The 16,861-nt window shown below is 43.4% G+C and overlaps 1 protein-coding gene across 1 annotated transcript in view; it reads right to left on the bottom strand.

Moving 5' to 3' along the window:
• The window catches only part of jazf1b (JAZF zinc finger 1b), a 397,554-nt gene that overhangs the window by 281,404 nt on the left and 99,289 nt on the right, over positions 1-16,861 (bottom strand). The window lies entirely within an intron of this gene.

The following is a 16,861-nucleotide window of genomic DNA, read 5'->3' as shown; positions in this document are numbered from 1 at the left end:
GTTACCACAGCATAAGCAAGTCAAATTCCAAACTAAACCAGCCAAAGATGTGTCTCCTGGAGTTCTTACCCTCGATTTAATTAGGAATGTCACAGGAAATCAGCAGTCTGAAACTATGCCAAAACAATAGACACAGGATAGAGGACTGCAGAAATGTCAAGAATAAAACCTTTCTCATTATTTTTAAGCTTTTTGGAGGTTTATATATGGTGGCTGCGAACACTCCTTCTAGTCATAACGATGTACATATATTGGTACATCTAAGCCAAAATTTGCTGCAAGTTAACGATGAGGGCAAGATATTGGCCGAGCTCCAAAATCGGCATAAATAGGTCGACAGCTTGTGCTGCTCCATCATGAGCCTTACAAAAAACTGAGCTTGCCATTAATCTTTGGATGAGTGCCATCCTTTCAGCTGCCTTCGCCAGTGTCCACACTTCCACAAGCCAACAAAGTCAAACTTCCACCAGCCCTTCCCCTGAACCCACATTTTCCTCTGGTTTGTCTCCCATCATGCCAAAGTGGGAAGACCAAAATCATTATTTTCAGGCCTCGTCCCAAACCCCATTCCACAGCACCCACATCACCCCCTCCCTGGTCACTGACTGAGGCTGAACCAATCTATTCGCAACCTTTCCATCCCGTTTGACCCTGAGCTTAACTTCCAACCCCATAAACTCTCCATCACCAAGACAGCCTACTTCCATCTTTGTAAGATTGCCCTTTTATTACGCAAAAGGGAATCTCTGCTCAGTGGCTTTTATTATTCCATTGTATGGCCACCCTTAATTATGGTGTAAATTCAGTGTTGTTAGGAGTGACAGTAAAGCATTGAATGTTTTACTATTTTGTAAACTGAGGAGTTGTAAGTGAAGTTACTGAAATCCAGTATAATAGGTTGCATTAATCTTTTGCTACTGTTTATTACTTCTAATGATTCATCGATTGTAAAGTACAAGGTCTGACAGAATGATTATTCTTCTATTATCTGAAAACTGTAAGGACATGGAACTTGTGTCATTGCCAGCTAGATGATTATACCGGTGCTCCATTCGACTCTGGACAGCAATACGTTATCAGATATGGTGCATTATAAAATTACACATCACCTTGTTGGGAGTGAACAATATATCAAGAATCATTTCCATGAGCAAAAAAAGTGAGAAAGTAGTATTTAACGAGTACTTTAAAACTGTAACTGAACAGGAACCATGGCTGGTTTCCTCTCTGCCCCAGTCCCCAAGTACCCCACAGAGCCGAGGCAAACTTAAGAAAGCTTACTGTTATCCCAGTTGAGATCACATAACTTGGCACAGACTGTGGATCAAATATTGGACCTTCTTTATCCCAAGCTATATTTGTAACAAATAATATAACCAACAACAAAAAGAATGTGTATTTATGTTGTGCCTTTATTGTAATAAAAGATCCCAGGGCACTTCATAGGAGTGTTATAGAGCAAATTTTGACACTGAGCCACAAAAGGAGATATTAGGGAAGATGGCCAAAGGCTTGATAAAAGTGGCAGTTTTTAAGGAACATCTAAAAGGGGGAAAGAAAGGTAGAGAGGCAGAGAGGTTTGGGGAGGGATTTCCAGAGATTATTGTCCAGGCAGTTAAAGGCATGATCATCAATGGTGGTACAATTTAAAAAGACATGCATTTTTAATGTGCTTTACAATTTTGAATTGTTTATTAAAATTACAGATTGGTACATAAGCCCTTCTAGCTTGTGTCTATAAATAGATGAAGTTTAACTTTCCTGCAGATCCCTGCCCGTAAAGAACACTAACATTTGGACACCCATTTGGTAGTGCATAATGGATTCTCATCCCATAAAACACAACTCCACACAGCTTCGGGGCGCAGAGGTTGCTGAGTGAGTGCTTGCTGAGAAGGGGAGTGAATAACAGGTAAGCTCTTTCTTTCTTTTTCTTTTTTTATCTAGAGGGGATGGCAGGGAAGGTAGTGCAATGTTCCTCCTGCAGAATGTTTGAGGTGAGGAACGCCGTCAGTTTCCCTGCTGATTTCACCTGTGGGAAGTGCACCCATCTCCAGCTCCTCAGAAACCGTGTTAGGGAACTGGAGCTGGATGAACTTCGGATCACTCAGGAGGCAGAGGTGGTCATAGATAGAAGCTTCAGGGATGTAGTTACTCCAAAGAATAAAGATAGATGGGTGACGGTGAGAGGGGCTGAGAGGAAGCAGTCAGTACAGGAATCCCCTGTGGTCGTTCCCCTGAGTAACAAGTATACCGCTTTGGATACTGTTGGGGGCGGGGGGGGGGGGGGGGGGGGGGTCGTTACCAGGGATAAGCCATGGGGTGCAGGTCTCTGGCACAGAGTCTGTCCCTGTTGCTCAGAAGGGAAGGGGGGAGAGGAGTAGAGCATTAGTCATTGGAGACTCCATAGTTAGTGGGATAGATAGGAGATTCTGTGGGAACGAGAGAGACCCGCGGTTGGTGTGTTGCCTCCCAGGTGCCAGGGTGCGTGATGTCTCGGATCATGTTTTCGGGATCCTTAAGGGGGAGGGGGAGCAGCCCCAAGTCGTGGTCCACTTCGGTACCAACGACATAGGTAGGAAAAGGGATAGGCATGTAAGGCAAGAATTCAGGGAGCTAGGGTGGAAACTTAGATCTATGACAAACAGAGTTATTATCTCTGGGTTGTTACCCGTGCCACGTGATAGCGAGACGAGGAATAGGGAGAGAGAGGAGTTGAACAAGTGGCTACAGGGATGGTGCAGGAGGGAGGGTTTCAGATTTCTGGATAATTGGGGCTCATTCTGGGGTTGGTGGGACCTCTACAAACGGGATGGTCTACACCTGGACCAGAGGGTTACCAATATCCTGGGGGGGAAATTTGCTAATGCTCTTCGGGAGGGTTTAAATTAGTTCAGCAGGGGCTTGGGAACATGAATTGTAGCTCCAGTATACAGGAAGTTGAGAGTAGTGAGGTCATGAGTAAGGTTTCAAAGTTGCAGGAGTATACCGGCAGGCAGGAAGGTGGTTTAAAGTGTGTCTTCTTCAATGCCAGGAGCATCCAAAATAAAGTGGGTGAACTTGCAGCATGGGTTGGTACCTGGGACTTCGATGTTGTGGCCATATTGGAGACATGGATCGAGCAGGGACAGGAATGGTTGTTGCAGGTGCCGGGGTTTAGATATTTCAGTAAGCTCAGGGAAGGTGGTAAAAGAGGGGGAGGGGTGGCATTGTTAGTCAAGGACAGTATTACGATGGCAGAAAGGACGTTTGATGAGGACTCGTCTACTGAGGTAGTATGGGCTGAGGTTAGAAACAGGAAAGGAGAGGTCACCCTGTTAGGGGTTTTCTATAGGCCTCCGAAAAGTTCCAGAGATGTAGAGGAAAGCATTGCAAAGATGATTCCGGATAGGAGCGAAAGCAACAGGGTAGTTGTGATGGGGGACTTTAACTTTCCAAATATTGACTGGAAACGCTATAGTTCGAGTACTTTAGATGGTCCGATTTTGTCCAATGTGTGCAGGAGGGTTCCTGACACAGTATGTAGATAGGCCAACGAGAGGAGAGGCCATATTGGATTTGGTACTGGGTAATGAACCAGGGCAGGTGTTAGATTTGGAGGTAGGTGAGCACTTTGGTGATAGTGACCACAATTCGATTACGTTTACTTTAGTGATGGAAAGGGATAGGTATATACCGCAGGGCAAGAGTTATATCTGGGGAAAAGACAATTATGATGCGATGAGGCATGACTTAGGATGCATCGGATGGAGAAGAAAACTGCAGGGGATGGGCACAATGCAACTGTGGAGCTTCTTCAAGGAACAGCTACTGCGTGTCCTTGATAAGTATGTACCTGTCAGGCAGGGAGGAAGTGGTCGAGCAAGGGAACCGTGGTTTACTAAAGCAGTCGAAACACTTGTCAAGAGGAAGAAGGAGGCTTATGTAAAGTTATTGAGTTCTTTGAGAAGGTGACCAAACAGGTGGATGAGGGTAAAGCAGTTGATGTGGTGTACATGGATTTCAGTAAGCGTTTGATTAGGTTCCCCACGGTAGGCTATGGCTAAAAATACAGAGGCATGGGATTCAGGGTGATTTAGCAGTTTGGATCAGAAATTGGCTAGCTGGAAGAAGACAAAGGGTGGTGGTTGATGGGAAATGTTCAGACTGGAGTCCAGTTACTAGTGGTGTACCACAAGGATCTGTTTTGGGGCCACTGCTGTTTGTCATTTTTATAAATGACCTGGAGGACGGTTAGAAGAATGGGTGAGTAAATTTTCAGATGACACGAAAGTCGATGGAGTTGTGGACAGTGCGGAAGGATGTTAAAAGTTACAGAGGGACATAGATAAGCTGCAGCGCTGGGCTGAGAGGTGGCAAATGGAGTTTAATGCAGAAAAGTGTGAGGTGATTCATTTTGGAAGGAATAACAGGAAGACAGAGTACTGGGGTAATGGTAAGATTCTTGACAGTGTGGATGAGCAGAGAGATCTCGGTGTCCATGTACATAGATCCCTGAAAGTTGCCACCCAGGTTGAGAGGGTTGTTAAGAAGGCGTACGGTGTGTTAGCTTTTATTGGTAGAGGGATTGAGTTTCGGAGCCATGAGGTCATGTTGCAGCTGTACAAAACTCTGGTGCGGCCGCATTTGGAGTATTGCGTGCAATTCTGTTTGCCACATTATAGGAAGGATGTAGAAGCATTGGAAAGGGTGCAGAGGAGATTTACCAGAATGTTGCTTGGTATGGAGGGAAGATCTTATGAGGAAAGGCTGAGGGACTTGAGGCTGTTTTCGTTAGAGAGAAGAAGGTTAAAAGGTGACTTAATTGAGGCATACAAGATGATCAGAGGATTGGATAGGGTGGACAGTGAGAGCCTTTTTCCTCGGATGGTGATGTCTACCACGAGGGGACATAGCTTTAAATTGAGGGGAGATAGATATGAGACAGATGTCAGAGGTAGGTTCTTTACTCAGAGAGTAGTAAGGACGTGGAATGCCCTGCCTGCAACAGTAGTGGACTCGCCAACACTAAGGGCATTCAAATGGTCATTGGATGGACATATGGACGATAAGGGAATAGTGTAGATGGGCTTTAGAGTGGTTTCACAGGTCGGCGCAACATCGAGCAGCACGGTAGCACAAGTGATTAGCACTGTGGCTTCACAGCGCCAGGGTCCCAGGTTCGATTCCCCGCTGGGTCACTGTCTGTGCGGAGTTTGCACGTTCTCCCCGTGTCCGCGTGGGTTTCCTCCGGGTGCTCCGGTTTCCTCCCACAGTCCAAAGACGTGCAGGTTAGGTGGATTGGCCATGATAAATTACCCGTAGTGTCCATAAGGGTTGGGAGGGGTTATTGGGTTGCGGGGATAAGGTGGAAGTGAGGGATTAATGTGGGTCGGTGCAGACTCGATGGGCCGAATGGCCTCCTTCTGCACTGTATGTTCTATGTAATTCTATGAGGGCCGAAGGGCCTGTACTGCGCTGTAATGTTCTATGTTCGCCACATGATCAACACATGTAATTATTCAACATTTATACAAAGTAACACTTAACGTGATTACCCTGTTAAACTGTATGTGGGCAGTCATGCATTAGAATGCAGGCATAATTAATAGAAACTGAAGATTGAAAAAAATGGCTACTCTAATTGATGTTGCAAACATTTTGGATTCATAATTACAAGATGGGGGTCACCAATGCAAGTAAAAATGTAACCTTGAGTTTCCTTGATAGCATAGTGGGGTTTATTCAGTGGGCAGTGAGCCATACGGATGAAGAAAGTCCCAGGTTGCAAAGTGCCCTATATAATCTTGGCTTGGATACTACAGTGTCACTGGGCTCGGAAAAATATCAGTAAGGGAAGAGATCCAAAAGTTGCCTGCTGATTAAAAAGGTTAAGGGATGGGTTAATGCCTTGGAGAGGAAGGTGAATAATCACAGCAGCAGATGTTTGACATGCCCAACCACCGTTGAGTAGAAATCAGCAAAGTAAACAGAATGGAAAAATATATAATAAACAGAATAAAATATAAATCAGAGGAAGTCATGCTCAAATCCAGATCAAACCTTCATATTTTGTCTCGTTCTGCAGTTAAATAGGCCACACTTGGAATACAGCGTTCAATTCTGATCACCACACTACCAGAAGGGTGTGGAGGTTTTGGAGAGAGTACAAAAGAGGTTTACCAGGATGTTGCCTGCTATGGAGGGCATTAGCTATGAGGAGAGGTTGGATAAACTTGGTTTGTTCTCACTGGAATGACGGAGGTTGAGGGGTGACCTGATAGAAGTCTACAAAATTATGAGGGGCACGGACAAAGCGGATAGTTTTTTTTTCCAGGGTGAATGAGCCAATTTACTAGGGGACATAGGTCAAAGGTGTGAGGGGCAAAGTTTCAAGGAGATGAGTGAGGGATGTTTTTTTACACAGAGGGTAGTGGGTAGTGGGTGCCTGGAACTGCTGGGGGAGATGGTAGAAGCAGGTACAATAGTGACGTTTAAGGGGGGTCTTGACAAATACATGAATGGGATGGGAATAGAGGGATAAGGATCCCTGAATTGCAGATGGTTTTAGGTTAGACGGGCAGCATGGTCGGCACAGTTTTGGACGGCTGAAGGGCCTGTTCCTGTGTTGTAGTTTTCTTTGTTCTTATGTAGTGTTTTTCACGACCAATTGAATACTATTTGAAGCATAGTCGCTGATGGAAGAAATGCAGAAGCGATTTCACTCTTCAAACTTCCACAGACAACATGATAATGATCAGATAATCTATTTTTAGTGTTGTTGAGTGAGGGATAAATATTGTTCAAAACATCAGGGATAACTCCCCCGTTGTTCTTAAAATAGTGCCACAAGATCTTTTACATCCACCCGTGAAGGTTTTGGTTTAACATCTTACCCAAAAGATGCAATGTTCCCTCTGTAGCGCACAGAGGTGTTGGTCTTGATTTTTGTTCTCACGTCCTGTAATGAGACTTGAACTCAGAGCCTGGTGACTCAGAAGTGAATGTGCTACCAACTGTAAGTATGTTCCCATTTATTCCCGGTTCATCCCCTTATTTCCCCTTTCTTTTATTTTTGCCGTTACATATTGATCCATGAATGTTTAATGGATCTGTGACTTAAGGCAAACAGCCTATAAGCAGCCTGTACCTTTAATTCAAACAAAGGTTTCTAGAAGGCTGTGCTGTTTTAGACTGGGCGATTGGAGATTGGCTGACATGAGTGACAACTTGGATTGATTGATTTGGCTGGTATCTAATGTTATGGGCCAGAGTTTAGAGAACCCCAAAGTGTATCATGGAGTTCACCTGACCCACAACTTTTAATAGATTGTGGTATGGGGAGCACACGGCCCACTCTACAGGTGTGGTACAGCAGAAATGGAAAAGTATTTTTTAAAGCAAAACAATGTTTATTCTATGAATTCATGTTAACCTTTTTAAAACATAGTGAACATCTTAGCAACGATTAATTCAAATACAACCCCCAAAGAATACAACACTAAGTAATCCTTAATAACTTCCCAAACAACATCCATAAGACAAAAGAAACACCTTTTAACAGAAGCACATCAGTTTTACATTCACTACTGAAAACATTTATAATTCTGAATTCACCAAATGATCAAGAGATAGTCTTTCCATGGCAGAGGGAACAGCAGTACACCTGCTTTATCGAAACCAAAAAAACACAGGCACACCCAAACTTTTCTCAAAGTGAAATTAAAAAGCAGAGCCAGAGCTCAGCTCCACCCACACTCTGACATCACTGCAGCAACATGAGCAGACAGACATTTCTTAAAGTGACATTCTCCTCACACCTCCCCCCAAGAAAAAAACCCCATCAACTTCAAGATGGTTTCATTTTTCACATTCTCACTATCCTTTAAGAAATGTACACAGTAGCTATAATTTCTCGTTTCAAAATCACACGTAAACAGGTATAATAATATAGTCCATTTTTTTTGTCTTTTTCCTCCAACTAAAATCCTTCTCGATTGACAGTTTCTTTGAACAAGAAGGTCTCTGCACAATCCATCCATTTCTCTATGCCTCGGCATGTCCCTTTAAAGTCAGATACTTTAGTTCAATCTGATGACAGAGCCCCTTGTAAATCTCCAACACAGGAGCATTGGTTACCACAGCTTTCAGGTGGTCAAATGCCTGTTGAAAGTCCGCTGTCCACTGAAATCTTCGACGTTTCTTCAGCAAGTCTATCAGTGGAGCAACCACGCCACAAAACTTTTGCACAAATGTTCGATCAATTCCACTCATGCCAAGAAATCGCATTATTTCTCTTCGTCTTGAGGATATTGAAAACTCCTCAATAACTGTTGGTTTCACATCCCGTGTGACCATTCAACCCTGTTCGATTGTATGGCCAAAGAAAGTGATGTGGACTTTTCCAAATTCACTTTTGGCTAGGTTTATCACTAAACCAGCCTCCTGAAGTCGATCGAATAACTCCATCAGATGTTTTAAATGTTCTTTCCATGTCTGGCTGAAAATTACCAGATCGTCGATGTATACCGCACAATTGGGTAATCCTGAAACGACTTTGTTAGTTAACCGTTGAAATATGGCTGGGGTGTATTTCATGCCAAATGGCATAAGTTTGAATTGGTATACACCATCTGGAGTCACAAAAGCTAAAATCTCCTTCGCCCTTTCGGATAAAGGTACCTGCCAGTAACCTTTAAATTAATCCAGTTTGGAAATAAAAGCTGATTGTCCCACTTTCTCAATGCAATCCTCCAAACGTGGGGTAGGATAAGAGTCCGTTCTTGTAACTGCATTAACCTTTCTATAGTTCACACACAACCATTGGGTACCGTCTGGTTTAGGTACCATCACTATTGGTGAGCTCCAATGGCTGCAACCCACTTCAATTATGCCATTTTTAAGCTTACTCTCAATCTCTTTGTTAACCTGTGCCAACTTTAACGGGTTAAGTCTGTATGGATGTTGTTTGATTGGAACAGCATTTCCCACATCTACATCATGTATAGCCATTTTAGTACTTCCCAATTTATCTCCACAAACTTGCCCATGTGATATCAATAACCCTTTCAGGTCAGTCCATTTTTCCTCTGGAAGATTACTCAACAATTAATCCCAATTTTTAAAAACAACCTCATTTCATAATTTAATTTGAGGTATGTCAAATTCACAGTCATCTGGATTTGATTCGTCACTTTGAGTTGGAATCATTAAAACCTCCTCCTTTTTCTCTCCTTCCCGTTCAAAGTACCTTTTAAGCATATTCACATGACACACACGGTGAGTCATCCTTCTATCTGGTGTTTTTTCTACATAATTCACCTCACTTAATTTCCTTTCAATCTGATAAGGTCCACAAAACCTTGCTTTTAAAGGTTCACCTACCACTGCTAACAACAGCAGTACACCTGCTTTGTCTGGCTTCAGCTCCAACACTGAAAACAAAATCAAAGAAACAGACACACCCAAGCTTTTCTCAAAGTGAAACTAAAAAGCAGTGCCAGAGCTCAGCTCTACCCACACTCTGACATCACTGCAGTAACATGAGCAGACAGACATTTCTTAAAATGACATTCTCATGATACTAATGAACTGGCCCAAAGTGATGTACTCTGCCCGGTAACTGGTGGTGATTGAATCTGATCGCACTGGAATGCTTTTAAAGAGTCATGAGGTTCCATTTTGGTTTCACTTTTGATTCTGCAGCCTGTATGGAGGGTTCCCACTAACTCTCTCCAAAAAGATCAAACTAATCCTCTTCGGAAGGCCACTGAGGACTGACTCGCTCTTCAGCAAGTCTGGATGTCATTTTCTTGAGACTGCAGAGGTTCAAAGTCAAACCACGAGCTGAAGCAAGGTTTTAATCGAAATAAAGTATCTATATCGAAAGATATAGATCTGAATTTGAACCTCTGATAAGAAATAAAGTGCTTCTCCAGAAAGCCTGCTGCCTGTAAGTGAATGAATGACTCTGAGAAGGCCATTACCAGCTGTAAACCAGATGCTTTAACCAGCAACTGCTGCGAGAAAACATGCTATAGAACTGCCATTGGAAGCAAAGTCTCTTCAACAGAATTCTCCGTTCCTGAGACTAAGCGTTGACGCCAAGGCAGGATTCTTGGACTTCCACGACAGCAAAACTGGTGCCGCACCTGGACCAATACAGCAAATATTAAGGGGCTAGCACCGGTGCCACGTGGAACACAAATCAATTCCAAAGAGAAACGTGCCAGATTCGCAATTGACACTCAGGAAGCTGATACGGTGCAGCCGCATATACACACTTCACTCCCCACACACACTCATCCCAGCCAACAAGATGGCACTGGAGCATGCTCATACCTCTGATGGATCGGCCAGGGCCAGAGGGCACCTTGGGGAGGCAGCCTTAAGTTCACAGTGGGCAGTCAGTGGCGTGCGCAGCTGCATGGCTGCCTTCCAGGCTGCGGCAATGGTGCTCTGTGCCCATCGACCCCGACCCCAGAGCCCACCTCCTGGCCATCTCCACAACTCCTCCCGGCTAGCAGCACAACTGTCAGCAAACTATGACGATGTGGGACACTTTCACCCCCTCTCTCTCCCTCAGCAGCCACGGCGCCTGTTTCAGAATTTTTAAAAGCGCGAGTGAACCTCACTGTCAGGAACTCAGCCCATTGGAGACGGAGAATCGCAGAAGCCCGGGAGAATACCGGGTCGGGCCCGCTAATGATATGCCAACGGTGTTTACTGTACGCGCGTTCTGGAACGCGTTGACACTGTTGTCGAGGCAACGGAGAATTACGATTTGTCCGCCCCGATTTTAGCGTCAGAACTGATTTACACCCAATCGCGTTTCCCAATTCCGGCTGGTCAGGAGCACATTGTAATAGCCAAGTCTGCAAGTAACAAAGGCACAGATGAGAGTTTCAGCAGCAGATGGGCTGAGACAGAGTTAGGCAAACTTGTCATATGAGGAACGGTTGAGGACTCTGGGTCTGTACCTGTTGGAGTTTAGAAGGATGAGAGGGGATCTTATTGAAACTTACAAGATAGTGCGAGGCCTGCATAGAGTGGACGTGGAGAGGATGTTTCCACTTGTAGGAAAAATTAGAACCAGAGGACACCATCTCAGACTAAAGGGACGATCCTTTAAAACAGAGATAAGGTGGAATTTCTACAGCCAGAGGGTGGTGAATCTGTGGAACTCTTTGCCACAGAAAGCTGTGGAGGCCAAATCACTGAGTGTCTTTAAGACAGAGATAGGTAGGTTCTTGATCAATAAGGGGATCAGGGGTTATGGGGAGAAGGCAGGTGAATGGGGATGAGAAAATATTAGCCATGATTGAATGGCGGAGCAGATTCGATGGGCCAAGTGGCCTAATTCTGCTCCCATGTCTTATGGTCTTATGTAATAGAAGTGAAATAGATGGTTTTAGTGATGACGCTGATATTTCTTTTATAAATTTAGAGTATCCAATTCAATTTTTCCCAATTAAGGGACAACTTAGCGTGGCCAATCCACCTAGCCTGCACATCTTTGGGTTGTGGGGGTGAAACGGGGAGAATGTGCAAACTCCATACAGACAGTGACTCAGAGCCGGGATCGAACCTGGGACCTCGGCGCCGTGAGGCAGCAGGCTAACCATGTGCCACTATGCTGCCCTATGACACTGATATTGACAGCTCATCTTAAGGTCAAATATGTCATCAAAGTTCAAAGTTTGGTTCAGCCTCAGACATTTGCCAAGGAGAGGGATGGAGGATTGGAGTTCATGGCTAGCGAACAGAGTTTGGCATAGAGACTGAAGATAACACTTCTGTCCTTCCAGTATTTATTTTGGGGAAAATTTCTACTCATTAGCCTTATAGATTTGTAGAAAAAAGCTAAAAGCACTGGAATTTATATTGATAGTAACTTGAAGAGTATTTTTCTTTTCTGGTTGTAAATATTTTGATGAATTTTTTAAATCGTTAAAGGAAGATTGCAGTAGTTTAAAGTACAACCTTTTCTTATTTGTAAATTAAATTAAGCAGACAGGTGGATTAAAGCCACTGTCACTGAATTAAGATTGCACAAAGACATTCATAACCCTGAACTGCCTGCAATTCAGCACTAAATTGGTGGTCTCACTCTTTCAAAAGTCCACAGGGCTCTATTAAGAGACGAGCTGAAATCGGGACATGTCAGTCCTGTGAAACAAAACAGGACTCGAGTGTTTCTGAAAAAAAGGAGACATGCTGTCAAAGCTTTACGTTTTTCACTCATCAGGATATATGGTATATGAATTTCAGTGTCGGTTATGTCAGATATATAGGCAGTATGTCCCAACTATTGGTGGATCGTATCAAACACCACGCCCCTTTGGTTGTTCGCAGTAGATAAAGTACTGACTGTAGCCAACAAGCCTGTGCTTGCAAAACCAAAACATAGTGTCTAACATTATTCCTTGATTGGGCAACACCTCCTAAGCAATCCTGATTATACTAAGAATTACACCAAAAAACAATTTAAGATTATCAGTCGAGCAGCATGGCTCACTTATACACGCTGGAAGTTACAGATATTCACATAGAGAGCTCTGCCCTTTGCAGACAGAAGGAACATGTCCACACTTTTTCAACTAAGCAAACGTTTAAGGATCAGTCATTCCCTGGTTCATTCCCCAGGGCATTGCCTTGACCATAGTCGACCTGCCTAGTTTGAATTTGGACAAAGCTCGTCAGTTAACTGTTCCATGCTACACTCTTCATGGCAGAGTGCTCAATATCACCAGTGGGTTTCAAAGGTAGAAAACCATTCCATTGTCGATATATTCTTCCTTCAATTTGACAAAAACTGCACATAAGTTTTCAATTTGGATAACTACTTCCAAATCTGTAATGAAATTCCATTCACCAAGCAAATTGCAAATGATGAAAAATTTATGACTTATAATCCTGTTAAAAAACACAAAAATACTTTCTAGTTAACAGCAGAATATCCTACATACAATTATTTTCAGCTGCTTCAATAACAGTCCTGCAATCATAAAGTCCAAATGACAAGTCAATGACTGGTGCACTTTATAAGAGCTCCGTGGGTTTCAGTGCTCACTGATATGCTCTGCTTATTTTACGATTAGATTTCACTAACAAACCTCTTGAAGAATGCCCAAAACTGTAATTACAAAATTAGAAAATATGGCCTCACCAGCCACCCATATAAAATTGCAGTAACTTGTTAAATCCCCTTGAGAGAACACATGCTACTTGATTGCCACTGTCCACAGCAATTGCACACAAAGTTTATTAATCATATCCAAATTTTTCTTTGCAATTTTCTTAATGCAACATGACGAAACCTATTGTTTCATTAGCTACTCATATTTTAGACAGAGCCAAACACGTAACATATGTTTAATATCCTGACATTTCAACATATCGTTTGAGGCGCGAGTTGTAGGCGATGGATTGGGAAGCGTTACTTACAGCGATGATGGTGGACAGGCAATGGCAAACATTCAAAGAGCACATGGGTGAACTGCAACAATTGTTCATTCTGTCTGGCTCAAAAATTAAACGGGAAAGGTGGCCAAACCACGAGTTACAAGGAAAATTAGAGATGGTCTTAGGTCGAAGGAAGAAACGTACAAATTGGCCAGAAATAACATCAAACATGAGGATTGGGAGCAGAATAGAATTCAGAAAAGGACAAAGGGATTGATTAAGTTGGGGAAAATAGAGTGCAAGAGTAAGGGAGGTAGAGGGAAAATAGGGAATTATAGACCAGTCAGCCTCAACATCAGTAGTGGAGAAAATGCTAGGGTCCATTATAAAAGATTTAATACTACGTCATCTTCTTCACAGCCTTCAACACGTCATTGATGATGATGAACATCTTGCCAAGGTCATCCCCGCACCCCCACTACTTGCCTTCAAACAACCGCGCAACCTCAAACGAACCATTGTTTGCAGCAAACTACCCAGTCTTCAGAACAGTGACCACGACACCACACAACCCTGCCATGGCAATCTCTGCAAGACGTGCCAGATCATCGACATGGATACCACTATTACACGTGAGAACACCACCCACCAGGTACGCGGTACATACTCGTGCGACTCGGCCAACGTTGTCTACCTCATACGCTGCAGGAAAGGATGTCCCGAAGCGTGGTACATTGGCGAGACCATGCAGACGCTGCGACAACGAATGAACGGACATCGCGCAACAATCACCAGGCAGGAATGTTCCCTTCCAGTCGGGGAACACTTCAGCAGTCAAGGGCATTCAGCCTCTGATCTCCGGGTAAGCGTTCTCCAAGGCGGCCTTCAGGACGCGCGACAACGCAGAATCGCCGAGCAGAAACTTATAGCCAAGTTCCGCACACATGAGTGCGGCCTCAACCGGGACCTGGGATTCATGTCGCATTACATTCATCCCCCACCATCTGGTCTGAGAAATCCTACCAACTGTCCTGGCTTGATGCAATTCACACCTCTTTAACCTGGGGTCACCCCATCTCTGGATCTGTAAAGATTTAATCACCTGCTAATGGTCGCATTCCAAGCATTGTTTGGCATCTTTGAATTTGTCTATATATGTGTTTCTGGAACATACCTCTTCATTCACCTGAGGAAGGAGCAGCGCTCCGAAAGCTAGTGACATCGAAACAAATCTGTTGGACTTTAACCTGGTGTTGTAAGACTTCTTACTGTGCTCACCCCAGTCCAACGCCGGCATCTCCACATCAAAAGATTTAATAGCAGAGCAATTGGAAAACAGTGACAGGATCGGACATGGATTTACAAAAGGGAAATAATGCTTAAAAAATCTACTGGAATTCTTCGAGGATGCAACTAATAGAGTTGATGAGGGGAAGCCAGTGATGTGGTTTATGTGGACTATCAGAAGGCTTTCAACAAGGTCCATCGTAAGAGAATAGCATGTAAAATTAAAGCATATGGGATTGGGGGTCGCGTAAGGCACTGAACAGAAGAATGCGAAAGTGCGTATAAAGATGTAAAAGAAGCCTTAGAGAAGTCAGAGCTATTGGTTCACCAAAGCCCCAAGCTGAAGTTACAATTTGCTTGTGATGAGTCACCCTATAGGGTTGGCACAGTTGTCCCATACATAATGCCATCAGGAGAGGGATGACCGATAGCATTCGCTTCACGAACTCTTACTACCGCAGAACAAATTATGCTCAGCTAGAAAAAGAAGCTTTAAGCATCATTTTTATGGGCGTCATTTTACTCTTGACAAATCACCAATCCTTGACATCAATCTTCAGGCCATATAAAGGTTTTCCTTCTTTTGCAGCTAGTAGGTTACAGAAATGGTCTTTATTACTATCGGCGCACACTTACGATGTTCAATATTGTAAATTGGAGCAACATGCGAATACTGATGGTTTGTCAAAATTGCTGTTACAAATCAACCAAGAACCTGAAGACAATTTTGTCAACATCCAATATTTCTCACACGTGCATAATGTACCTGTGACTTCATCTCAAAAGCCAGAGATGGGGACGGTGATGGACAAGGTTAAAATAAAATCATGACGGACGTACATCATTAAAAACCCAGACATCACAATAAGACCTGAGTTGACAGTCCAGAGTGGAGTTTTATTTTGGGGAATCCACGTGATTATTGCTTTGTGCTCGCGTAATAAAATCCTTGATCAACTGCATGAGAGACATCCTGGTGCAGTAAGCACTGAATTGTCACGCAACTATTTTTGGTGGCCAGGATTAGATGCTCAAATCGAAGAGAAGGTAGGACAATGTCCTTACATCTGTGGGAATGGCCGACACAGCCATGGCAGAGAATATGCATAGACTACGTTGGTCCAGTTGAGAGATACATGTTCCTAGCTATTGTTGATGCACGCTCTACGTGTCTGGAAGTAGTGATATTGAAATCTACAACGACTGAACAGACTATTGAGAAGTTGGATGAAATATTTACATGACTTTGTAGACCGGAGCGGGTCGTAAGTGACAATGGAACACAGTTCACTTCTAGGGAGTCTGAAGACTACTTAAAAAGAAAATGGTATAAAGCTCCATACCAACTGCAACAAATGGTTTGGTCAAGCGATTTGTACAGTCATTTAAACACTCAATCAAGGCATCAAAGGACCACGGTACATTGTCAAGATGAGTAAATAACATCTTGAAATCATACCGAAACACCGCACACACAGTGACATAGAGTTCAGCAGCAATGCTGCTTTTCAAAAGCAAGTGAAGAACAAAGTTTATCTTTTGATACCACCTGAGACTTCAGAGATTGTCAAACGACAACAACAAGCACAGATTGGTAGGAGGGAACTAAACTCTAAAAGAGAGTATTTATTTAAGGAGACCGAGTGCTGGTAAGAAGCTACATTACCAATGAGAAATGCGTGTTTGCTGTGATCCGAGCAAAGACAGGTCCAATATCATACACCATGCAGACAAAGGAAGAAAGTTTGGCGCTGCCATAATGTCCAACTACTAGCTTCACAAAGTGAAATTGCTGAAGCTTCCCAAGAAGTATTTTCATTGGAAAACCTAAGCAGCAATACTTCTGAACAGAGACCAAGACAGAGACTGTTTCTGATGAATCTCCAACATCAATGGAGACGGACACTGAAGCAACTTCACAGGAAGTACCACCAACAGAAGTAAAAGACACTTCCAGGATCTCGAGTAGCCAGGTTCCAGAAAGTCGAGTACAGCTAAAAGTAATAGATGCCCACCTGAGAGACTCTTATCAAGTTGTATGCATGTAAAAAGATAATGAATGGTGCAAGTCATGTATTTAATGTATAACTGGGTCTGTTGTTTTAACATTGAGAAAAGTTGTCACTGTACCCAAGAAATAAAGGGGGTGTATTGTATGAAGGAATACATCCCTACATGAACTGTAGTGACG

Source organism: Scyliorhinus torazame, chromosome 6 (assembly GCF_047496885.1).
Source record: "Scyliorhinus torazame isolate Kashiwa2021f chromosome 6, sScyTor2.1, whole genome shotgun sequence".
Taxonomy (NCBI): domain Eukaryota; kingdom Metazoa; phylum Chordata; class Chondrichthyes; order Carcharhiniformes; family Scyliorhinidae; genus Scyliorhinus; species Scyliorhinus torazame.
The sequence above is the reverse complement of the archived record's forward strand: the minus strand, read 5'-3'. Positions and strand labels throughout refer to the sequence as shown.